Raw genomic sequence first — 25,876 nt, forward strand, 5'->3', positions numbered from 1 at the left:
ATGCCAGGAGTGTGGGTTGAAGTCCTCGGAGCACGAGACCCGAAGATCGAAAGACTTATGACCAATACGGAGCAAAGGGAAGAAACCGTCGGGAGACCGCTTTTTACCCCAGGACGAGAAAACTGAGTCAGGGGCATTCCCCCTCGCGTTTTCTTGGGACGAGCACCGGAAGTCCTCGAGCTCAGCCCGTTTCCTTCGCTGCAAGTGCATTTCCAGTGGTTTCTGACACCGGACGAGCGTTCGCCACTCGTTGGAAGCTTCGGCCATCTTTTGGACCGTTTTGGGTCGCACCACAGTTCTCCCTCCAACGAGCTCGCTTCCCGACCTCTACCTCCGGAAAACAGGTCAGGGAGCATGCCAGGAGTGTGGGTTGAAGTCCTCGGAGCACGAGACCCGAAGATCGAAAGACTTATGACCAATACGGAGCAAAGGGAAGAAACCGTCGGGGGACCGCTTTTTACCCCAGGACGAGAAAACTGAGTCCGGGGCATTATCGCTTGCGTTTTCTTGGGACGAGCACCGGAAGTCCTCGAGCTCAGCCCGTTTCCTTCGCTGCAAGTGCATTTCCAGTGGTTTCTGACACCGGACGAGCGTTCGCCACTCGTTGGAAGCTTCGGCCATCTTTTGGACCGTTTTGGGTCGCACCACAGTTCTCCCTCCAACGAGCTTGCTTCCCGACCTATACCTCTGGAAAACGTGTCAGGGAGCATGCCAGGAGTGTGGGTTGAAGTCCTCGGAGCACGAGACCCGAAGATCGAAAGACTTATGACCAATACGGAGCAAAGGGAAGAAACCGTCGGGGGACCGCTTTTTACCCCATGACGAGAAAACTGAGTCCGGGGCATTATCGCTTGCGTTTTCTTGGGACGAGCACCGGAAGTCCTCGAGCTCAGCCCGTTTCCTTCGCTGCAAGTGCATTTCCAGTGGTTTCTGACACCGGACGAGCGTTCGCCACTCGTTGGAAGCTTCGGCCATCTTTGGACCGTTTTGGGTCGCACCACAGTTCTCCCTCCAACGAGCTCGCTTCCCGACCTATACCTCTTGAAAACGTGTCAGAGAGCATGCCAGGAGTGTGGGTTGAAGTCCTCGGAGCACGAGACCCGAAGATCGAAAGACTTATGACCAATACGGAGCAAAGGGAAGAAACCGTCGGGGGACCGCTTTTTACCCAAGGACGAGAAAACTGAGTCGGGGGCATTCCCGCTCGCGTTTTCTTGGGACGAGCACCGGAAGTCCTCGAGCTCAGCCCGTTTCCTTCGCTGCAAGTGCATTTCCAGTGGTTTCTGACACCGGACGAGCGTTCGCCACTCGTTGGAAGCTTCGGCCATCTTTTGGACCGTTTTGGGTCGCACCACAGTTCTCCCTCCATCGAGCTCGCTTCCCGGCCTATACCTCCGGAAAACGTGTCAGGGAGCATGCCAGGAGTGTGGGTTGAAGTCCTCGGAGCACGAGACCCGAAGATCGAAAGACTTATGACCAATACGGAGCAAAGGGAAGAAACCGTCGGGGGACCGCTTTTTACCCCAGGACGAGAAAACTGAGTCCGGGGCATTCCCGCTCGCGTTTTCTTGGGACGAGCACCGGAAGTCCTTGAGCTCAGCCCGTTTCCTTCGCTGCAAGTGCATTTCCAGTGGTTTCTGACACCGGACGAGCGTTCGCCACTCGTTGGAAGCTTCGGCCATCTTTTGGACCGTTTTGGGTCGCACCACAGTTCTCCCTCCAACGAGCTCGCTTCCCGACCTATACCTCCGGAAAACGTTTCAGAGAGCATGCCAGGAGTGTGGGTTGAAGTCCTCGGAGCACGAGACCCGAAGATCGATAGACTTATGACCAATACGGAGCAAAGGGAAGAAACCGTCGGGGGATCGGTTTTTACCCCAGGACGAGAAAACTGAGTCCGGGGCATTCCCGCTCGCGTTTTCTTGGGACGAGCACCAGAAGTCCTCGAGCTCAGCCCGTTCCCTTCGCTGCAAGTGCATTTCCAGTGGTTTCTGACACCGGACGAGCGTTCGCCACTCGTTGGAAGCTTCGGCCATCTTTCGGATCGTTTTGGGTCACACCACAGTTCTCCAACCAACGAGCTCGCTTCCCGTCCTATACCTCCGGAAAACGTGTCAGGGAGCATGCCAGGAGTGTGGGTTGAAGTCCTCGGAGCACGAGACCCGAAGATCGAAAGACTTATGACCAATACGGAGCAAAGGGAAGAAACCGTCGGGAGACCGCTTTTTACCCCAGGACGAGAAAACTGAGTCAGGGGCATTCCCCCTCGCGTTTTCTTGGGACGAGCACCGGAAGTCCTCGAGCTCAGCCCGTTTCCTTCGCTGCAAGTGCATTTCCAGTGGTTTCTGACACCGGACGAGCGTTCGCCACTCGTTGGAAGCTTCGGCCATCTTTTGGACCGTTTTGGGTCGCACCACAGTTCTCCCTCCAACGAGCTCGCTTCCCGACCTCTACCTCCGGAAAACAGGTCAGGGAGCATGCCAGGAGTGTGGGTTGAAGTCCTCGGAGCACGAGACCCGAAGATCGAAAGACTTATGACCAATACGGAGCAAAGGGAAGAAACCGTCGGAGGACCGCTTTTTACCCCAGGACGAGAAAACTGAGTCCGGGGCATTCCCGCTCTCGTTTTCTTGGGACGAGCACCGGAAGTCCTCGAGCTCAGCCCGTTTCCTTCGCTGCAAGTGCATTTCCAGTGGTTTCTGACACCGGACGAGCGTTCGCCACTCGTTGGAAGCTTCGGCCATCTTTTGGACCGTTTTGGGTCGCACCAAAGTTCTCCCTCCAACGAGCTCGCTTCCCGACCTATACCTCCGGAAAACGTGTCAGGGAGCATGCCAGGAGTGTGGGTTGAAGTCCTCGGAGCACGAGACCCGAAGATCGAACGACTTATGACCAATACGGAGCAAAGGGAAGAAACCGTCGGGGGACCGCTTTTTACCCCAGGACGAGAAAACTGAGTCCGGGGCATTCCCGCTCGCGTTTTCTTGGGACGAGCACCAGAAGTCCTCGAGCTCAGCCCGTTTCCTTCGCTGCAAGTGCATTTCCAGTGGTTTCTGACACCGGACGAGCGTTCGCCACTCGTTGGAAGCTTCGGCCATCTTTTGGACCTTTTTGGGTCGCACCACAGTTCTCCCTCCAACGAGCTCGCTTCCCGACCTATACCTCCGGAAAACGTGTCAGGGAGCATGCCAGGAGTGTGGGTTGAAGTCCTCGGAGCACGAGACCCGAAGATCGAAAGACTTATGACCAATACGGAGCAAAGGGAAGAAACCGTCGGGGGACCGCTTTTTACCCCAGGACGAGAAAACTGAGTCCGGGGCATTCCCGCCCGCGTTTTCTTGGGACGAGCACCGGAAGTCCTCGAGCTCAGCCCGTTTCCTTCGCTGCAAGTGCATTTCCAGTGGTTTCTGACACCGGACGAGCGTTCGCCACTCGTTGCAAGCTTCGGCCATCTTTTGGACCGTTTTTGGTCGCACCACAGTTCTCCCTCCAACGAGCTCGCTTCCCGACCTATACCTGTAGAAAACATGTCAGGGAGCATGCCAGGAGTGTGGGTTGAAGTCCTCGGAGCACGAGACCCGAAGATCGAAAGACTTATGACCAATACGGAGCAAAGGGAAGAAACCGTCGCGGGACCGCTTTTTACCCCAGGACGAGAAAACTGAGTCCGGGGCATTCCCGCTCGCGTTTTCTTGGGACGAGCACCGGAAGTCCTCGAGCTCAGCCCGTTTCCTTCGCTGCAAGTGCATTTCCAGTGGTTTCTGACACCGGACGAGCGTTCGCCACTCGTTGGAAGCTTCGGCCATCTTTTGGACCGTTTTGGGTCGCACCACAGTTCTCCCTCCAACGAGCTCGCTTCCCGACCTATACCTCCGGAAAACGTGTCAGGGAGCATGCCAGGAGTGTGGGTTGAAATCCTCGGAGCACGAGACCCGAAGATCGAAAGACTTATGACCAATACGGAGCAAAGGGAAGAAACCGTCGGGGGACCGCTTTTTACCCCAGGACGAGAAAACTGAGTCCGGGGCATTCCCGCTCGCGTTTTCTTGGGACGAGCACCGGAAGTCCTCGAGCTCAGCCCGTTTCCTTCGCTGCAAGTGCATTTCCAGTGGTTTCTGACACCGGACGAGCGTTCGGCACTCGTTGGAAGCTTCGGCCATCTTTTGGACCGTTTTGGGTCGCACCACAGTTCTCCCTCCAACGAGCTCGCTTCCCGACCTATACCTCCGGAAAACGTGTCAGGGAGCATGCCAGGAGTGTGGGTCGAAGTCCTCGGAGCACCAGACCTGAAGATCGAAAGACTTATGACCAATTCGGAGCAAAGGGAAGAAACCGTCGGGGGACCGCTTTTTACCCCAGGACGAGAAAACTGAGTGCGGGGCATTCCCGCTCGCGTTTTCTTGGGACGAGCACCGGAAGTCCTCGAGCTCAGCCCGTTTCCTTCGCTGCAAGTGCATTTCCAGTGGTTTCTGACACCGGACGAGCGTTCGCCACTCGTTGGAAGCTTCGGCCATCTTTTGGACCGTTTTGGGTCGCACCACAGTTCTCCCTCCAACGAGCTCGCTTCCCGACCTCTACCTCCGGAAAACGTGTCAGGGAGCATGCCAGGAGTGTGGGTCGAAGTCCTCGGAGCACCAGACCCGAAGATCGAAAGACTTATGACCAATACGGAGCAAAGGGAAGAAACCGTCGGGGGACCGCTTTTTACCCCAGGACGAGAAAACTGAGTCCGGGGCATTCCCGCTCGCGTTTTCTTGGGACGAGCACCGGAAGTCCTCGAGCTCAGCCCGTTTCCTTCGCTGCAAGTGCATTTCCAGTGGTTTCTGACACCGGACGAGCGTTCGCCACTCGTTGGAAGCTTCTACCATCTTTTGGACCGTTTTGGGTCGCACCACAGTTCTCCCTCCAACGAGCTCGCTTCCTGACCTATACCTCCGGAAAACGTGTCAGGGAGCATGCCAGGAGTGTGGGTCGAAGTCCTCGGAGCACGAGACCCGAAGATCGAAAGACTTATGACCGATACAGAGCAAAGGGAAGAAACCGTCGGGGGACCGCTTTTTACCCCAGGACGAGAAAACTGAGTCCGGGGCATTCCCGCTCGCGTTTTCTTGGAACGAGCACCGGAAGTCCTCGAGCTCAGCCCGTTTCCTTCGCTGCAAGTGCATTTCCAGTGGTTTCTGACACCGGACGAGCGTTCGCCACTCGTTGGAAGCTTCGGCCATCTTTTGGACCGTTTTGGGTCGCACCACAGTTCTCCCTCCAACGAGCTCGCTTCCCGACCTATACCTCCAGAAAACGTGTCAGGGAGCATGCCAGGAGTGTGGGTCGAAGTCCTCGGAGCACGAGACCCGAAGATCGAAAGACTTATGACCGATACGGAGCAAAGGGAAGAAACCGTCGCGGGACCGCTTTTTACCCCAGGACGAGAAAACTGAGTCCGGGGCATTCCCGCTCGCGTTTTCTTGGGACGAGCACCGGAAGTCCTCGAGCTCAGCCCGTTTCCTTCGCTGCAAGTGCATTTCCAGTGGTTTCTGACACCGGACGAGCGTTCGTCACTCGTTGGAAGCTTCGGCCATCTTTTGGACCGTTTTGGGTCGCACCACAGTTCTCCCTCCAACGAGCTCGCTTCCCGACCTATACCTTCGGAAAACGTGTCAGGGAGCATGCCAGGAGTGTGGGTTGAAGTCCTCGGAGCACGAGACCCGAAGATCGAAAGACTTATGACCAATACGGAGCAAAGGGAAGAAACCGTCGGGGGACCGCTTTTTACCCCAGGACGAGAAAACTGAGTCCGGGGCATTCCCGCTCGCGTTTTCTTGGGACGAGCACCGGAAGTCCTCGAGCTCAGCCCGTTTCCTTCGCTGCAAGTGCATTTCCAGTGGTTTCTGACACCGGATGTGCGTTCGCCACTCGTTGGAAGCTTCGGCCATCTTTTGGACCGTTTTGGGTCGCACCACAGTTCTCCCTCCAACGAGCTCGCTTCCCGACCTATACCTCCGGAAAACGTGTCAGGGAGCATGCCAGGAGTGTGGGTTGAAGTCCTCGGAGCACGAGACCCGAAGATCGAAAGACTTATGACCAATACGGAGCAAAGGGAAGAAACCGTCGGGGGACCGCTTTTTACCCCAGGACGAGAAAACTGAGTCCGGGGCATTCCCGCTCGCGTTTTCTTGGGACGAGCACCGGAAGTCCTCGAGCTCAGTCCGTTTCCTTCGCTGCAAGTGCATTTCCAGTGGTTTCTGACACCGGACGAGCGTTCGCCACTCGTTGGAAGCTTCGGCCATCTTTTGGACCGTTTTGGGTCGCACCACAGTTCTGCCTCCAACGAGCTCGCTTCCCGACCTATACCTCCGGAAAACGTGTCAGGGAGCATGCCAGGAGTGTGGGTTGAAGTCCTCGGAGCACGAGACCCGAAGATCGAAAGACTTATGACCAATACGGAGCAAAGGGAAGAAACCGTCGGGGGACCGCTTTTTACCCCAGGACGAGAAAACTGAGTCCGGGGCATTTCCGCTCGCGTTTTCTTGGGACGAGCACCGGAAGTCCTCGAGCTCAGCCCGTTTCCTTCGCTGCAGGTGCATTTCCAGTGGTTTCTGACACCGGACGAGCGTTCGCCACTCGTTGGAAGCTTCGGCCATCTTTTGGACCGTTTTGGGTCGCACCACAGATCTCCCTCCAACGAGCTCGCTTACCGACCTATACCTCCGGAAAACGTGTCAGGGAGCATGTCAGGAGTGTGGGTTGAAGTCCTCGGAGCACGAGACCCGAAGATCGAAATACTTATGACCAATACGGAGCAAAGGGAAGAAACCGTCGGGGGACCGCTTTTTACCCCAGGACGAGAAAACTGAGTCCGGGGCATTCCCGCTCGCGTTTTCTTGGGACGAGCACAGGCAGTCCTCGAGCTCAGCCCGTTTCCTTCGCTGCAAGTGCATTTCCAGTGGTTTCTGACACCGGACGAGCGTTCGCCATTCGTTGGAAGCTTCGGCCATCTTTTGGACCGTTTTGGGTCGCACCACAGTTCCCCTCCAACGAGCTCGCTTCCCGACCTATACCTCCGGAAAACGTGTCAGGGAACATGCCAGGAGTGTGGGTTGAAGTCCTCGGAGCACGAGACCCGAAGATCGAAAGACTTATGACCAATACGGAACAAAGGGAAGAAACCGTCGGGGGACCGCTTTTTACCCCAGGACGAGAAAACTGAGTCCGGGGCATATCCGCTCGCGTTTTCTTGGAACGAGCACCGGAAGTCCTCGAGCTCAGCTTGTTTCCTTCGCTGCAAGTGCATTTCCAGTGGTTTCTGACACCGGACGAGCGTTCGCCACTCGTTGGAAGCTTCGGCCATCTTTTGGACCGTTTTGGGTCGCACCACAGTTCTCCCTCCAACGAGCTCGCTTCCCGACCTATACCTCCGGAAAACGTGTCAGGGAGCATGCCAGGAGTGTGGGTTGAAGTCCTCGGAGCACGAGACCCGAAGATCGAAAGACTTATGACCAATACGGAGCAAAGGGAAGAAACCGTCGGGGGACCGCTTTTTACCCCAGGACGAGAAAACTGAGTCCGGGGCATTCCCGCCCGCGTTTTCTTGGGACGAGCACCGGAAGTCCTCGAGCTCAGCCCGTTTCCTTCGCTGCAAGTGCATTTCCAGTCGTTTCTGACACCGGACGAGCGTTCGCTACTCGTTGGAAGCTTCGGCCATCTTTTGTACCGTTTTGGGTCGCACCACAGTTCTCCCTCCAACGAGCTCGCTTCCCGACCTATACCTCCGGAAAACGTGTCAGGGAGCATGCCAGGAGTGTGGGTCGAAGTCCTCGGAGCACGAGACCCGAAGATCGAAAGACTTATGACCAATACGGAGCAAAGGGAAGAAACCGTCGAGGGACCGCTTTTTACCCCAGGACGAGAAAACTGAGTCTGGGGCATTCCCGCTCGCGTTTTCTTGGGACGAGCACCGGAAGTCCTCGAGCTCAGCCCGTTTCCTTCGCTGCAAGTGCATTTCCAGTGGTTTCTGACACCGGACGAGCGTTCGCCACTCGTTGGAAGCTTCGTCCATCTTTTGGACCGTTTTGGGTCGCACCACAGTTCTCCCTCCAACGAGCTCGCTTCCCGACCTATACCTCCGGAAAACGTGTGAGGGAGCATGCCAGGAGTGTGGGTTGAAGTCCTCGGAGCACGAGACCCGAAGATCGAAAGACTTATGACCAATACGGAGCAAAGGGATGAAACCGTCGGGGGACCGCTTTTTACCCCAGGACGAGAAAACTGAGTCCGGGGCATTCCCGCTCGCGTTTTCTTGGGACGAGCACCGGAAGTCCTCGAGCTCAGCCCGTTTCCTTCGCTGCAAGTGCATTTCCAGTGGTTTCTGACACCGGACGAGCGTTCGCCACTCGTTGGAAGCTTCGGCCATCTTTTGGACCGTTTTGGGTCGCACCACAGTTCTCCCTCCAACGAGCTCGCTTCCCGACCTATACCTCCGGAAAACGTGTCAGGGAGCATGCCAGGAGTGTGGGTCGAAGTCCTCGGAGCACGAGACCCGAAGATCGAAAGACTTATGACCAATACGGAGCAAAGGGAAGAAACCGTCGGGGGACCGCTTTTTACCTCAGGACGAGAAAACTGAGTCCGGGGCATTCCCGCTCGCGTTTTCATGGGACGAGCACCGGAAGTCCTCGAGCTCAGCCCGTTTCCTTCGCTGCAAGTGCATTTCCAGTGGTTTCTGACACCGGACGAGCGTTCGCCACTCGTTGGAAGCTTCGGCCATCTTTTGGACCGTTTTGGGTCGCACCACAGTTCTCCCTCCAACGAGCTCGCTTCCCGACCTATACCTCCGGAAAACGTGTCAGGGAGCATGCCAGGAGTGTGGGTCGAAGTCCTCGGAGCACGAGACCCGAAGATCGAAAGACTTATGACCAATACGGAGCAAAGGGAAGAAACCGTCGGGGGACCGCTTTTTACCCCAGGACGAGAAAACTGAGTCCGGGGCATTCCCGCTCGCGTTTTCTTGGGACGAGCACCGGAAGTCCTCGAGCTCAGCCCGTTTCCTTCGCTGCAAGTGCATTTCCAGTGGTTTCTGACACCGGACGAGCGTTCGCCACTCGTTGGAAGCTTCGGCCATCTTTTGGACCGTTTTGGGTCGCACCAAAGTTCTCCCTCCAACGAGCTCGCTTCCCGACCTATACCTCCGGAAAACGTGTCAGGGAGCATGCCAAGAGTGTGGGTTGAAGTCCTCGGAGCACGAGACCCAAAGATCGAAAGACTTATGACCAATACGGAGAAAAGGGAAGAAACCGTCGGGGGACCGCTTTTTACCCCAGGACGAGAAAACTGAGTCCGGGGCATTCCCGCTCGCGTTTTCTTGGGACGAGCACCGGAAGTCCTCGAGCTCAGCCCGTTTCCTTCGCTGCAAGTGCATTTCCAGTTGTTTCTGACACCGGACGAGCGTTCGCCACTCGTTGGAAGCTTCGGCCATCTTTTGGATCGTTTTGGGTCGCACCACAGTTCTCCCTCCAACGAGCTCGCTTCCCGACCTATACCTCCGGAAAACGTGTCAGGGAGCATGCCAGGAGTTTGGGTCGAAGTCCTCGGAGCACGAGACCCGAAGATCGAAAGACTTATGACCAATACGGAGCAAAGGGAAGAAACCGTCGGGGGACCGCTTTTTACCCCAGGACGAGAAAACGGAGTCCGGGGCATTCCCGCTCGAGTTTTCTTGGGACGAGCACCGGAAGTCCTCGAGCTCATCCCGTTTCCTTCGCTGCAAGTGCATTGCCAGTGGTTTCTGACACCGGACGAGCGTTCGCCACTCGTTGGAAGCTTCGGCCATCTTTTGGACCGTTTTGGGTCGCACCACAGTTCTCCCTCCAACGAGCTCGCTTCCCGACCTATACCTCCGGAAAATGTGTCAGGGAGCATGCCAGGAGTGTGGGTTGAAGTCCTCGGAGCACGAGACCCGAAGATCGAAAGACTTATGACCAATACGGAGCAAAGGGAAGAAACCGTCGGTGGACCGCTTTTTACCCCAGGACGAGAAAACGGAGTCCGTGGCATTCCCGCTCGCGTTTTCTTGGGACGAGCACCAGAAGTCCTCGAGCTCAGCCCGTTTCCTTCGCTGCAAGTGCATTTCCAGTGGTTTCTGACACCGGACGAGCGTTCGCCACTCGTTGGAAGCTTCGGCCATCTTTTGGACCGTTTTGGGTCGCACCACAGTTCTCCCTCCAACGAGCTCGCTTCCCGACCTATACCTCCGGAAAACGTGTGAGGGAGCATGCCAGGAGTGTGGGTTGAAGTCCTCGGAGCACGAGACCCGAAGATCGAAAGACTTATGACCAATACGGAGCAAAGGGAAGAAACCGTTGGGGGACCGCTTTTTACCCCAGGACGAGAAAACGGAGTCCAGGGCATTCCCGCTCGCGTTTTCTTGGGACGAGCACCGGAAGTCCTCGAGCTCAGCCCGTTTCCTTCGCTGCAAATGCATTTCCAGTGGTTTCTGACACCGGACGAGCGTTCGCCACTCGTTGGAAGCTTCGGCCATCTTTTGGACCGTTTTGGGTCGCACCACAGTTCTCCCTCCAACGAGATCGCTTCCCGACCTATACCTCCGGAAAACGTGTCAGGGAGCATGCCAGGAGTGTGGGTTGAAGTCCTCGGAGCACGAGACCCGAAGATCGAAAGACTTATGACCAATACGGAGCAAAGGGAAGAAACCGTCGGTGGACCGCTTTTTACCCCAGGACGAGAAAACGGAGTCCGTGGCATTCCCGCTCGCGTTTTCTTGGGACGAGCATCGGAAGTCCTCGAGCTCAGCCCGTTTCCTTCGCTGCAAGTACATTTCCAGTGGTTTCTGACACCGGACGAGCGTTCGCCACTCGTTGGAAGCTTCGGCCATCTTTTGGACCGTTTTGGGTCGCACCACAGTTCTCCCTCCAACGAGCTCGCTTCCCGACCTATACCTCCGGAAAACGTGTCAGGGAGCATGCCAGGAGTGTGGGTTGAAGTCCTCGGAGCACGAGAGCCGAAGATCGAAAGACTTATGACCAATACGGAGCAAAGGGAAGAAACCGTCGGGGGACCGCTTTTTACCCCAGGACGAGAAAACTGAGTCCGGGGCATTCCCGCTCGTGTTTTCTTGGGACGAGCACCGGAAGTCCTCGAGCTCAGCCCGTTTCCTTCGCTGCAAGTGCATTTCCAGTGGTTTCTGACACCGAACGAGCGTTCGACACTCGTTGGAAGCTTCGGCCATCTTTTGGACCGTTTTGGGTCGCACCACAGTTCTCCCTCCAACGAGCTCGCTTCCCGACCTATCCCTCCGGAAAACGTGTCAGGGAGCATGCCAGGAGTGTGGGTTGAAGTCCTCGGAGCACGAGACCCGAAGATCGAAAGACTTATGACCAATACGGAGCAAAGGGAAGAAACCATCGGGGGACCGCTTTTTACCCCAGGACGAGAAAACTGAGTCCGGGGCATTCCCGCTCGCGTTTTCTTGGGACGAGCACCGGAAGTCCTCGAGCTCAGCCCGTTTCCTTCGCTGCAAGTGCATTTCCAGTGGTTTCTGGCACCGGACGAGCGTTCGCCACTCGTTGGAAGCTTCGGCCATCTTTTGGACCGTTTAGGGTTGCACCACAGTTCTCCCTCCAACGAGCTCGCTTCCCGACCTATACCTCCGGAAAACGTGTCAGGGAGCATGCCAGGAGTGCGGGTTGAAGTCCTCGGAGCACGAGAGCCGAAGATCGAAAGACTTATGAGCAATACGGAGCAAAGGGAAGAAACCGTCGGGGGACCGCTTTTTACCCCAGGACGAGAAAACTGAGTCCGGGGCATTCCCGCTCGCGTTTTCTTGGGACGAGCACCGGAAGTTCTCGAGCTCAGCCCGTTTCCTTCGCTGCAAGTGCATTTCCAGTGGTTTCTGACACCGGACGAGCGTTCGCCACTCGTTGGAAGCTTCGGCCATCTTTTGGACCGTTTTGGGTCGCACCACAGTTCTCCCTCCAACGAGCTCGCTTCCCGACCTATACCTCCGGAAAACGTGTCAGGGAGCATGCCAGGAGTGCGGGTTGAAGTCCTCGGAGCACGAGAGCCGAAGATCGAAAGACTTATGACCAATACGGAGCAAAGGGAAGAAACCGTCGGGGGACCGCTTTTTACCCCAGGACGAGAAAACTGAGTCCGGGGCATTCCCGCTCGCGTTTTCTTGGGACGAGCACCGGAAGTCCTCGAGCTCAGCCCGTTTCCTTCGCTGCAAGTGCATTTCCAGTGGTTTCTGACACCGGACGAGCGTTCGCCACTCGTTGGAAGCTTCGGCCATCTTTTGGACCGTTTTGGGTCGCACCACAGTTCTCCCTCCAACGAGCTCGCTTCCCGACCAATACCTCCGGAAAACGTGTCAGGAAGCATGCCAGGAGTGTGGGTTGATGTCCTCGGAGCACGAGACCCGAAGATCGAAAGACTTATGACCAATACGGAGCAAAGGGAAGAAACCGTCGGGGGACCGCTTTTTACCCTAGGACGAGAAAACTGAGTTCGGGGCATTCCCGCTCGCGTTTTCTTGGGACGAGCACCGGAAGTCCTCGAGCTCAGCCCGTTTCCTTCGCTGCAAGTGCATTTCCAGTGGTTTCTGACACCGGACGAGCGTTCGCCACTCGTTGGAAGCTTCGGCCATCTTTTGGACCGTTTTGGGTCGCACCACAGTTCTCCCTCCAACGAGATTGCTTCCCGACCAATACCTCCGGAAAACGTGTCAGGGAGCATGCCAGGAGTGTGGGTTGAAGTCCTCGGAGCACGAGACCCGAAGATCGAAAGACTTATGACCAATACGGAGCAAAGGGAAGAAACCGTCGGGGGACCGCTTTTTACCCCAGGACGAGAAAACTGAGTCCAGGCATTCCCGCTCGCGTTTTCTTGGGACGAGCACCAGAAGTCCTCGAGCTCAGCCCGTTTCCTTCGCTGCAAGTGCATTTCCAGTAGTTTCTGACACCGGACGAGCGTTCGCCACTCGTTGGAAGCTTCGGCCATCTTTTGGACCGTTTTGGGTCGCACCACAGTTCTCCCTCCAACGAGCTCGCTTCCCGACCTATACCTTCGGAAAACGTGTCAGGGAGCATGCCAGGAGTGTGGGTTGAAGTCCTCGGAGCACGAGACCCGAAGATCGAAAGACTTATGACCAATACGGAGCAAAGGGAAGAAACCGTCGGGGGACCACTTTTTACCCCAGGACGAGAAAACGGAGTCCGGGGCATTCCCGCTCGCGTTTTCTTGGGACGAGCACCGGAAGTCCTCGAGCTCAGCCCGTTTCCTTCGCTGCAAATGCATTTCCTGTGGTTTCTGACACCGGACGAGCGTTCGCCACTCGTTGGAAGCTTCGGCCATCTTTTGGACCGTTTTGGGTCGCACCACAGTTCTCCCTCCAACGAGCTCGCTTTCCGACCTATACCTCCGGAAAACGTGTCAGGGAGCATGCCAGGAGTGTGGGTTGAAGTCCTCGGAGAACGAGACCCGAAGATCGAAAGACTTATGACCAATACGGAGCAAAGGGAAGAAACCGTCGGTGGACCGCTTTTTACCCCAAGACGAGAAAACGGAGTCCGGGGCATTCCCGCTCGCGTTTTCTTGGGACGAGCACCGGAAGTCCTCGAGCTCAGCCCGTTTCCTTCGCTGCAAATGCATTTCCAGTGGTTTCTGACACCGGACGAGCGTTCGCCACTCGTTGGAAGCTTCGGTCATCTTTTGGACCGTTTTCGGTCGCACCACAGTTCTCCCTCAAACGAGCTCGCTTCCCGACCTATACCTCCGGAAAACGTGTGAGGGAGCATGCCAGGAGTGTGGGTTGAAGTCCTCGGAGCACGAGACCCGAAGATCGAAAGACTTATGACCAATACGGAGCAAAGGGAAGAAACCATCGGGGGACCGCTTTTTACCCCAGGACGAGAAAACTGAGTCCGGGGCATTCCCGCTCGCGTTTTCTTGGGACGAGCACCGGAAGTCCTCGAGCTCAGCCCGTTTCCTTCGCTGCAAGTGCATTTCCAGTGGTTTCTGACACCGGACGAGCGTTCGCCACTCGTTGGAAGCTTCGGCCATCTTTTGGACCGTTTTGGGTCGCACCACAGTTCTCCCTCCAACGAGCTCGCTTCCCGACCAATACCTCCGGAAAACGTGTCAGGGAGCATGCCAGGAGTGTGGGTTGAAGTCCTCGGAGCACGAGACCCGAAGATCGAAAGACTTATGACCAATACGGAGCAAAGGGAAGAAACCGTCGGGGGACCGCTTTTTACCCTAGGACGAGAAAACTGAGTCCGGGGCATTCCCGCTCGCGTTTTCTTGGGACGAGCACCGGAAGTCCTCAAGCTCAGCCCGTTTCTTTCGCTGCAAGTGCATTTCCAGTGGTTTCCGACACCGGACGAGCGTTCGCCACTCGTTGGGAGCTTCAGCCATCTTTTGGACCGTTTTGGGTCGCACCACAGTTCTCCCTCCAACGAGCTCGCTTCCCGACCTATACCTGCGGAAAACGTGTCAGGGAGCATGCCAGGAGTGTGGGTTGAAGTCCTCGGAGCACGAGACCCGAAGATCGAAAGACTTATGACCAATACGGAGCAAAGGGAAGAAACCGTCGGGGGACCGCTTTTTACCCCAGGACGAGAAAACTGAGTCCGGGGCATTCCCGCTCGCGTTTTCTTGGGACGAGCACCGGAAGTCCTCGAGCTCAGCCCGTTTCCTTCGCTGCAAGTGCATTTCCAGTGGTTTCTGACACCGGACGAGCGTTCGCCAGTCGTTGGAAGCTTCGGCCATCTTTTGGACCGTTTTGGGTCGCACCATAGTTCTCCCTCCAACGAGCTCGCTTCCCGACCTATACCTCCGGAAAACGTGTTAGGGAGCATGCCAGGAGTGTGGGTTGAAGTCCTCAGAGCACGAGACCCGAAGATCGAAAGACTTATGACCAATACGGAGCAAAGGGAAGAAACCGTCGGGGGACCGCTTTTTACCCCAGGACGAGAAAACTGAGTCCGGGGCATTCCCGCTCGCGTTTTCTTGGGACGAGCACCGGAAGTCCTCGAGCTCAGCCCGTTTCCTTCGCTGCAAGTGCATTTCCAGTGGTTTCTGACACCGGACGAGCGTTCGCCACTCGTTGGAAGCTTCGGCCATCTTTTGGACCGTTTTGGGTCGCACCACAGTTCTCCCTCCAACGAACTCGCTTCCCGACCTATACCTCCGGAAAACGTGTCAGGGAGCATTCCAGGAGTGTGGGTTGAAGTCCTCGGAGCACGAGACCCGAAGATCGAAAGACTTATGACCAATACGGAGCAAAGGGAAGAAACCGTCGGGGGACCGCTTTTTACCCCAGGACGAGAAAACTGAGTCCGGGGCATTCCCGCTCGCGTTTTCTTGGGACGACCACCGGAAGTCCTCGAGTTCAGCCCGTTTCCTTCGCTGCAAGTGCATTTCCAGTGGTTTCTGACACCGGACGAGCGTTCGCCACTCGTTGGAAGCTTCGGCCGTCTTTTGGACCGTTTTGGGTCGCACCACAGTTCTCCCTCCAACGAGCTCGCTTCCCGACCTATACCTCCGAAAAACGTGTCAGGGAGCATGCCAGGAGTGTGGGTTGAAGTTCTCGAAGCACGAGACCCGAAGATCGAAAGACTTATGACCAATACGGAGCAAAGGGAAGAAACCGTCGGGGGACCACTTTTTACCCTAGGACGAGAAAACGGAGTCCGGGGCATTCCCGCTCGCGTTTTCTTGGGACGAGCACCGGAAGTCCTCGAGCTCAGCCCGTTTCCTTCGCTGCAAATGCATTTCCTGTGGTTTCTGACACCGGACGAGCGTTCGCCACTCGTTGGAAGCTTCGGCCATCTTTTGGACCGTTTTGGGTCGCACCACAGTTCTCCCTCCAACGAGCTCGCTTTCCGACCTATACCTCCGGAAAACGTGTCAGGGAGCATGCCAGGAGTGTGGGTTGAAGTCCTCGGAGCACGAGACCCGAAGATCGAAAGACTTATGACCAATACGGAGCAAAGGGAAGAAACCGTCGGTGGACCGCTTTTTACCCCAAGACGAGAAAACGGAGTCCGGGGCATTCCCGCTCGCGTTTTCTTGGGACGAGCACCGGAAGTCCTCGAGCTCAGCCCGTTTCCTTCGCTGCAAATGCATTTCCAGTGGTTTCTGACACCGGACGAGCGTTCGCCACTCGTTGGAAGCTTCGGCCATCTTTTGGACCGTTTTCGGTCGCACCACAGTTCTCCCTCAAACGAGCTCGCTTCCCGACCTATACCTCCGGAAAACGTGTCAGGGAGCATGCCAGGAGTGTGGGTTGAAGTCCTCGGAGCACGAGACCCGAAGATCGAAAGACTTATGACCAATACGGAGCAAAGGGAAGAAACCATCGGGGGACCGCTTTTTACCCCAGGACGAGAAAACTGAGTCCGGGGCATTCCCGCTCGCGTTTTCTTGGGACGAGCACCGGAAGTCCTCGAGCTCAGCCCGTTTCCTTCGCTGCAAGTGCATTTCCAGTGGTTTCTGACACCGGACGAGCGTTCGCCACTCGTTGGAATCTTCGGCCATCTTTTGGACCGTTTTGGGTCGCACCACAGTTCTCCCTCCAACGAGCTCGCTTCCCGACCAATACCTCCGGAAAACGTGTCAGGGAGCATGCCAGGAGTGTGGGTTGAAGTCCTCGGAGCACGAGACCCGAAGATCGAAAGACTTATGACCAATACGGAGCAAAGGGAAGAAACCGTCGGGGGACCGCTTTTTACCCTAGGACGAGAAAACTGAGTCCGGGGCATTCCCGCTCGCGTTTTCTTGGGACGAGCACCGGAAGTCCTCGAGCTCAGCCCGTTTCCTTCGCTGCAAGTGCATTTCCAGTGGTTTCCGACACCGGACGAGCGTTCGCCACTCGTTGGGAGCTTCGGCCATCTTTTGGACCGTTTTGGGTCGCACCACAGTTCTCCCTCCAACGAGCTCGCTTCCCGACCTATACCTCCGGAAAACGTGTCAGGGAGCATGCCAGGAGTGTGGGTTGAAGTCCTCGGAGCACGAGACCCGAAGATCGAAAGACTTATGACGAATACGGAGCAAAGGGAAGAAACCGTCGGGGGACCGCCTTTTACCCCAGGACGAGAAAACTGAGTCCGGGGCATTCCCGCTCGCGTTTTCTTGGGACGAGCACCGAAAGTCCTCGAGCTCCGCCCGTTTCCTTCGCTGCAAGTGCATTTCCAGTGGTTTCTGACACCGGACGAGCGTTCGCCACTCGTTGGAAGCTTCGGCCATCTTTTGGACCGTTTTGGGTCGCACCACAGTTCTCCCTCAAACGAGCTCGCTTCCCGACCTATACCTCCGGAAAACGTGTCAGGGAGCCAACCAGGAGTGTGGGTTGAAGTCCTCGGAGCACGAGACCCGAAGATCGAAAGACTTATGACCAATACGGAGCAAAGGGAAGAAACCGTCGGGGGACCGCTTTTTACCCCACGACGAGAAAACTGAGTCCGGGGCATTCCCGCTCGCGTTTTCTTGGGACGAGCACCGGAAGTCCTCGAGCTCAGCCCGTTTCCTGCGCTGCAAGTGCATTTCCAGTGGTTTCTGACACCGGACGAGCGTTCGCCACTCGTTGGAAGCTTCGGCCATCTTTTGGACCGTTTTGGGTCGCACCACAGTTCTCCCTCCAACGAGCTCGCTTTCCGACCAATACCTCCGGAAAACGTGTCAGGGAGCATGCCAGGAGTGTGGGTTGAAGTCCTCGGAGCACGAGACCCGAAGATCGAAAGACTTATGACCAATACGGAGCAAAGGGAAGAAACCGTCGGGGGACCGCTTTTTACCCCAGGACGAGAAAACTGAGTCCGGGGCATTCCCGCTCGCGTTTTCTTGGGACGAGCACCGGAAGTCCTTGAGCTCAGCCCGTTTCCTTCGCTGCAAGTGCATTTCCAGTGGTTTCTGACACCGGACGAGCGTTCGCCACTCGTTGGAAGCTTCGGCCATCTTTTGGACCGTTTTGGGTCGCACCACAGTTCTCCCTCCAACGAGCTCGCTTCCCGACCAATACCTCCGGAAAACGTGTCAGGGAGCATGCCAGGAGTGTGGGTTGAATTCCTCGGAGCACGAGACCCGAAGATCGAAAGACTTATGACCAATACGGAGCAAAGGGAAGAAACCGTCGGGGGACCGCTTTTTACCCTAGGACGAGAAAACTGAGTCCGGGGCATTCCCGCTCGCGTTTTCTTGGGACGAGCACCGGAAGTCCTCGAGCTCAGCCTGTTTCCTTCGCTGCAAGTGCATTTCCAGTGGTTTCTGACACCGGACGAGCGTTCGCCACTCGTTGGAAGCTTCGGCCATCTTTTGGACCGTTTTGGGTCGCACCACAGTTCTCCCTTAAACGAGCTCGCTTCTCGACCTATACCTCCGGATAACGTGTCAGGGAGCATGCCAGGAGTGTGGGTTGAAGTCCTCGGAGCACGAGACCCGAAGATCGAAAGACTTATGACCAATACGGAGCAAAGGGAAGAAACCGTCGGGGGACCGCTTTTTACCCCACGACGAGAAAACTGAGTCCGGGGCATTCCCGCTCGCGTTTTCTTGGGACGAGCACCGGAAGTCCTCGAGCTCAGCCCGTTTCCTTCGCTGCAAGTGCATTTCCAGTGGTTTCTGACACCGGACGAGCGTTCGCCACTCGTTGGAAGCTTCGGCCATCTTTTGGACCGTTTTGGGTCGCACCACAGTTCTCCCTCCAACGAGCTCGCTTCCCGACCTATACCTCCGGAAAACGTGTCAGGGAGCATGCCAGTAGTGTGGGTTGAAGTCCTCGGAGCACGAGACCCGAAGATCGAAAGACTTATGACCAATACGGAGCAAAGGGAAGAAACCGTCGGGGGACCGCTTTTTACCCCAGGACGAGAAAACTGAGTCCGGGGCATTCCCGCTCGCGTTTTCTTGGGACGAGCACCGGAAGTCCTCGAGCTCAGCCCGTTTCCTTCGCTGCAAGTGCATTTCCAGTGGTTTCTGACACCGGACGAGCGTTCGCCACTCGTTGGAAGCTTCGGCCATCTTTTGGACCGTTTTGGGTCGCACCACAGTTCTCCCTCCAACGAGCTCGCTTCCCGACCAATACCTCCGGAAAACGTGTCAGGGAGCATGCCAGGAGTGTGGGTTGAATTCCTCGGAGCACGAGACCCGAAGATCGAAAGACTTATGACCAATACGGAGCAAAGGGAAGAAACCGTCGGGGGACCGCTTTTTACCCTAGGACGAGAAAACTGAGTCCGGGGCATTCCCGCTCGCGTTTTCTTGGGACGAGCACCGGAAGTCCTCGAGCTCAGCCTGTTTCCTTCGCTGCAAGTGCATTTCCAGTGGTTTCTGACACCGGACGAGCGTTCGCCACTCGTTGGAAGCTTCGGCCATCTTTTGGACCGTTTTGGGTCGCACCACAGTTCTCCCTTCAACGAGCTCGCTTCTCGACCTATACCTCCGGATAACGTGTCAGGGAGCATGCCAGGAGTGTGGGTTGAAGTCCTCGGAGCACGAGACCCGAAGATCGAAAGACTTATGACCAATACGGAGCAAAGGGAAGAAACCGTCGGGGGACCGCTTTTTACCCCACGACGAGAAAACTGAGTCCGGGGCATTCCCGCTCGCGTTTTCTTGGGACGAGCACCGGAAGTCCTCGAGCTCAGCCCGTTTCCCTCGCTGCAAGTGCATTTCCAGTGGTTTCTGACACCGGACGAGCGTTCGCCACTCGTTGGAAGCTTCGGCCATCTTTTGGACCGTTTTGGGTCGCACCACAGTTCTCCCTCCAACGAGCTCGCTTCCCGACCTATACCTCCGGAAAACGTGTCAGGGAGCATGCCAGTAGTGTGGGTTGAAGTCCTCGGAGCACGAGACCCGAAGATCGAAAGACTTATGACCAATACGGAGCAAAGGGAAGAAACCGTCGGGGGACCGCTTTTTACCCCAGGACGAGAAAACTGAGTCCGGGGCATTCCCGCTCGCGTTTTCTTGGGACGAGCACCGGAAGTCCTCGAGCTCAGCCCGTTTCCTTCGCTGCAAGTGCATTTCCAGTGGTTTCTGACACCGGACGAGCGTTCGCCACTCGTTGGAAGCTTCGGCCATCTTTTGGACCGTTTTGGGTCGCACCACAGTTCTCCCTCCAACGAGCTCGCTTCCCGACCTATACCTCCGGAAAACGTGTCAGGGAGCATGCCAGTAGTGTGGGTTGAAGTCCTCGGAGCACGAGACCCGAAGATCGAAAGACTTATGACCAATACGGAGCAAAGGGAAGAAACCGTCGGGGGACCGCTTTTTACCCCAGGACGAGAAAACTGAGTCCGGGGCATTCCCGCTCGCGTTTTCTTGGAACGAGCACCGGAAGTCCTCGAGCTCAGCCCGTTTCCTTCGCTGCAAGTGCATTTCCAGTGGTTTCTGACACCGGACGAGCGTTCGCCACTCGTTGGAAGCTTCGGCCATCTTTTGGACCGTTTTGGGTCGCACCACAGTTCTCCCTCCAACGAGCTCGCTTCCCGACCTATACCTCCGGAAAACGTGTAAGGGAGCATGCCAGGAGTGTGGGTTGAAGTCCTCGAAGCATGAGACCCGAAGATCGAAAGACTTATGACCAATACGGAGCAAAGGGAAGAAACCGTCGGGGGACCGCTTTTTACCCCAGGACGAGAAAACTGAGTCCGGGGCATTCCCGCTCGCGTTTTCTTGGGACGAGCACCGGAAGTCCTCGAGCTCAGCCCGTTTCCTTCGCTGCAAGTGCATTTCCAGTGGTTTCTGACACCGGACGAGCGTTCGCCACTCGTTGGAAGCTTCGGCCATCTTTTGGACCGTTTTGGGTCGCACCACAGTTCTCCCTCCAACGAGCTCGCTTCCCGACCTATACCTCCGGAAAACGTGTCAGGGAGCATGCCAGTAGTGTGGGTTGAAGTCCTCGGAGCACGAGACCCGAAGATCGAAAGACTTATGACCAATACGGAGCAAAGGGAAGAAACCGTCGGGGGACCGCTTTTTACCCCAGGACGAGAAAACTGAGTCCGGGGCATTCCCGCTCGCGTTTTCTTGGGACGAGCACCGGAAGTCCTCGAGTTCAGCCCGTTTCCTTCGCTGCAATTGCATTTCCAGTGGTTTCTGACACCGGACGAGCGTTCGCCACTCGTTGGAAGCTTCGGCCATCTTTTGGACCGTTTTGGGTCGCACCACAGTTCTCCCTCCAACGAGCTCGCTTCCCGACCTATACCTCTGAAAAACGTGTCAGGGAGCATGCCAGGAGTGTGGGTTGAAGTCCTCGGAGCACGAGACCCGAAGATTGAAAGACATGACCAATACGGAGCAAAGGGAAGAAACCGTCGGGGGACCGCTTTTTACTCCAGGACGAGAAAACTGAGTCCGGGGCATTCCTGCTCGCGTTTTCTTGGGACGAGCACCGGAAGTCCTCGAGCTCAGCCCGTTTCCTTCGCTGCAAGTGCATTTCCGGTGGTTTCTGACACCGGACGAGCGTTCGCCACTCGTTGGAAGCTTCGGCCATCTTTTGGACCGTTTTGGGTCGCACCACAGTTCTCCCTCCAACGAGCTCGCTTCCCGACCTATACCTCTGGAAAACGTGTCAGGGAGCATGCCAGGAGTGTGGGTTGAAGTCCTCGGAGCACGAGACCCGAAGATCGAAAGACTTATGACCAATACGGAGCAAAGGGAAGAAACCGTCGGGGGACCGCTTTTTACCCCAGGACGAGAAAACTGAGTCCGGGGCATTCCCGCTCGCGTTTTCTTGAGACGAGCACCGGAAGTCCTCGAGCTCAGCCCGTTTCCTTCGCTGCAAGTGCATTTCCAGTGGTTTCTGACACCGGACGAGCGTTCGCCACTCGTTGGAAGCTTCGGCCATCTTTTGGACCGTTTTGGGTCGCACCACAGTTCTCCCTCCAACGAGCTCGCTTCCCGACCTATACCTCCGGAAAACGTGTCAGGGAGCATGCCAGGAGTGTGGGTTGAAGTCCTCGGAGCACGAGACCCGAAGATCGAAAGACTTATGACCAATACGGAGCAAAGGGAAGAAACCGTCGGGGGACCGCTTTTTACCCCAGGACGAGAAAACTGAGTCCGGGGCATTCCCGCTCGCGTTTTCTTGGGACGAGCACCGGAAGTCCTCGAGCTCAGCCCGTTTCCTTCGCTGCAAGTGCATTTCCGGTGGTTTCTGACACCGGACGAGCGTTCGCCACTCGTTGGAAGCTTCGGCCATCTTTTGGACCGTTTTGGGTCGCACCACAGTTCTCCCTCCAACGAGCTCGCTTCCCGACCTATACCTCTGGAAAACGTGTCAGGGAGCATGCCAGGAGTGTGGGTTGAAGTCCTCGGAGCACGAGACCCGAAGATCGAAAGACTTATGACCAATACGGAGCAAAGGGAAGAAACCGTCGGGGGACCGCTTTTTACCCCAGGACGAGAAAACTGAGTCCGGGGCATTCCCGCTCGCGTTTTCTTGGGACGAGCACCGGAAGTCCTCGAGCTCAGCCCGTTTCCTTCGCTGCAAGTGCATTTCCAGTGGTTTCTGACACCGGACGAGCGTTCGCCACTCGTTGGAAGCTTCAGCCATCTTTTGGACCGTTTTGGGTCGCACCACAGTTCTCCCTCCAACGAGCTCGCTTCCCGACCTATACCTCCGGAAAACGTGTCAGGGAGCATGCCAGGAGTGTGGGTTGAAGTCCTCGGAGCACGAGACCCGAAGATCGAAAGACTTATGACCAATACGGAGCAAAGGGAAGAAACCGTCGGGGGACCGCTTTTTACCCCAGGACGAGAAAACTGAGTCCGGGGCATTCCCGCTCGCGTTTTCTTGGGACGAGCACCGGAAGTCCTCGAGCTCAGCCCGTTTCCTTCGCTGCAAGTGCATTTCCAGTGGTTTCTGACACCGGACGAGCGTTCGCCACTCGTTGGAAGCTTCGGCCATCTTTTGGACCGTTTTGGGTCGCACCACAGTTCTCCCTCCAACGAGCTCGCTTCCCGACCTATACCTCCGGAAAACGTGTCAGGGAGCATGCCAGGAGTGTGGGTTGAAGTCCTCGGAGCACGAGACCCGAAGATCGAAAGACTTATGACCAATACGGAGCAAAGGGAAGAAACCGTCGGGGGACCGCTTTTTACCCCAGGACGAGAAAACTGAGTCCGGGGCATTCCCGCTCGCGTTTTCTTGGGACGAGCACCGGAAGTCCTCGAGCTCAGCCTGTTTCCTTCGCTGCAAGTGCATTTCCAGTGGTTTCTGACACCGGACGAGCGTTCGCCAGTCGTTGGAAGCTTCGGCCATCTTTTGGACCGTTTTGGGTCGCACCACAGTTCTCCCTCCAACGAGCTCGCTTCCCGACCTATACCTCCGGAAAACGTGTCAGGGAGCATGCCAGGAGTGTGGGTTGAAGTCCTCGGAGCACGAGACTCGAAGATCGAAAGACTTATGACCAATACGGAGCAAAGGGAAGAAACCGTCGGGGGACCGCTTTTTACCCCAGGACGAGAAAACTGAGTCCGGGGCATTCCCGCTCGCGTTTTCTTGGGACGAGCACCGGAAGTCCTCGAGCTCAGCCCGTTTCCTTCGCTGCAAGTGCATTTCAAGTGGTTTCTGACACCGGACGAGCGTTCGCCACTCGTTGGAAGCTTCGGCCATCTTTTGGACCGTTTTGGGTCGCACCACAGTTCACGAGACCCGAAGATCGAAAGACTTATGACCAATACGGAGCAAAGGGAAGAAACCGTCGGGGGACCGCTTTTTACCCCAGGACGAGAAAACTGAGTCCGGGGCATTCCCGCTCGCGTTTTCTTGGGACGAGCACCGGAAGTCCTCGAGTTCAGCCCGTTTCCTTCGCTGCAAGTGCATTTCCAGTGGTTTCTGACACCGGACGAGCGTTCGCCACTCGTTGGAAGCTTCGGCCGTCTTTTGGACCGTTTTGGGTCGCACCACAGTTCTCCCTCCAACGAGCTCGCTTCCCGACCTATACCTCCGAAAAACGTGTCAGGGAGCATGCCAGGAGTGTGGGTTGAAGTTCTCGAAGCACGAGACCCGAAGATCGAAAGACTTATGACCAATACGGAGCAAAGGGAAGAAACCGTCGGGGGACCACTTTTTACCCTAGGACGAGAAAACGGAGTCCGGGGCATTCCCGCTCGCGTTTTCTTGGGACGAGCACCGGAAGTCCTCGAGCTCAGCCCGTTTCCTTCGCTGCAAATGCATTTGCTGTGGTTTCTGACACCGGACGAGCGTTCGCCACTCGTTGGAAGCTTCGGCCATCTTTTGGACCGTTTTGGGTCGCACCACAGTTCTCCCTCCAACGAGCTCGCTTTCCGACCTATACCTCCGGAAAACGTGTCAGGGAGCATGCCAGGAGTGTGGGTTGAAGTCCTCGGAGCACGAGACCCGAAGATCGAAAGACTTATGACCAATACGGAGCAAAGGGAAGAAACCGTCGGTGGACCGCTTTTTACCCCAAGACGAGAAAACGGAGTCCGGGGCATTCCCGCTCGCGTTTTCTTGGGACGAGCACCGGAAGTCCTCGAGCTCAGCCCGTTTCCTTCGCTGCAAATGCATTTCCTGTGGTTTCTGACACCGGACGAGCGTTCGCCACTCGTTGGAAGCTTCGGCCATCTTTTGGACCGTTTTGGGTCGCACCACAGTTCTCCCTCCAACGAGCTCGCTTCCCGACCTATACCACTGGAAAACGTGTCAGGGAGCATGCCAGGAGCGTGGGTTGAAGTCCTCGGAGCACGAGACCCGAAGATCGAAAGACTTATGACCAATACGGAGCAAAGGGAAGAAACCGTCGGGGGACCGCTTTTTACCCCAGGACGAGAAAACTGAGTCCGGGGCATTCCCGCTCGCGTTTTCTTGGGACGAGCACCGGAAGTCCTCGAGCTCAGCCCGTTTCCTTCGCTGCAAGTGCATTTCCAGTGGTTTCTGACACCAGACGAGCGTTCGCCACTCGTTGGAAGCTTCGGCCATCTTTTGGACCGTTTTGGGTCGCACCACAGTTCTCCCTCCAACGAGCTCGCTTCCCGACCTATACCTCCGAAAAACGTGTCAGGGAGCATGCCAGGAGCGTGGGTTGAAGTCCTCGGAGCACGAGACCCGAAGATCGAAAGACTTATGACCAATACGGAGCAAAGGGAAGAAACCGTCGGGGGACCGCTTTTTACCCCAGGACGAGAAAACTGAGTCCGGGGCATTCCCGCTCGCGTTTTCTTGGGACGAGCACCGGAAGTCCTCGAGCTCAGCCCGTTTCCTTCGCTGCAAGTGTATTTCCAGTGGTTTCTGACACCGGACGAGCGTTCTTCAGTCGTTGGAAGCTTCGGCCATCTTTTGGACCGTTTTGAGTCGCACCACAGTTCTCCCTCCAACGAGCTCGCTTCCCGACCTATACCTCCGGAAAACGTGTCAGGGAGCATGCCAGGAGTGTGGGTTGAAGTCCTCGGAGCACGAGACCCGAAGATCGAAAGACTTATGACCAATACGGAGCAAAGGGAAGAAACCGTCGGGGGACCGCTTTTTACCCCAAGACGAGAAAACTGAGTCCGGGGCATTCCCGCTCGCGTTTTCTTGGGACGAGCACCGGAAGTCCTCGAGCTCAGCCCGTTTCCTTCGCTGCAAGTGCATTTCGAGTGGTTTCTGACACCGGACGAGCGTTCGCCACTCGTTGGAAGCTTCGGCAATCTTTTGGACCGTTTTGGGTCGCACCACAGTTCTCCCTCCAACGAGCTCGCTTCCCGACCTATACCTCCGGAAAACGTGTCAGGGAGCATGCCAGGAGTGTGGGTTGAAGTCCTCGGAGCACGAGACCCGAAGATCGAAAGACTTATGACCAATACGGAGCAAAGGGAAGAAACCGTCGCGGGACCGCTTTTTACCCCAGGACGAGAAAACTGA

This window comes from Cucumis melo, chromosome 10, assembly GCF_025177605.1.
Source record: "Cucumis melo cultivar AY chromosome 10, USDA_Cmelo_AY_1.0, whole genome shotgun sequence".
In the NCBI taxonomy this organism is placed as follows: domain Eukaryota; kingdom Viridiplantae; phylum Streptophyta; class Magnoliopsida; order Cucurbitales; family Cucurbitaceae; genus Cucumis; species Cucumis melo.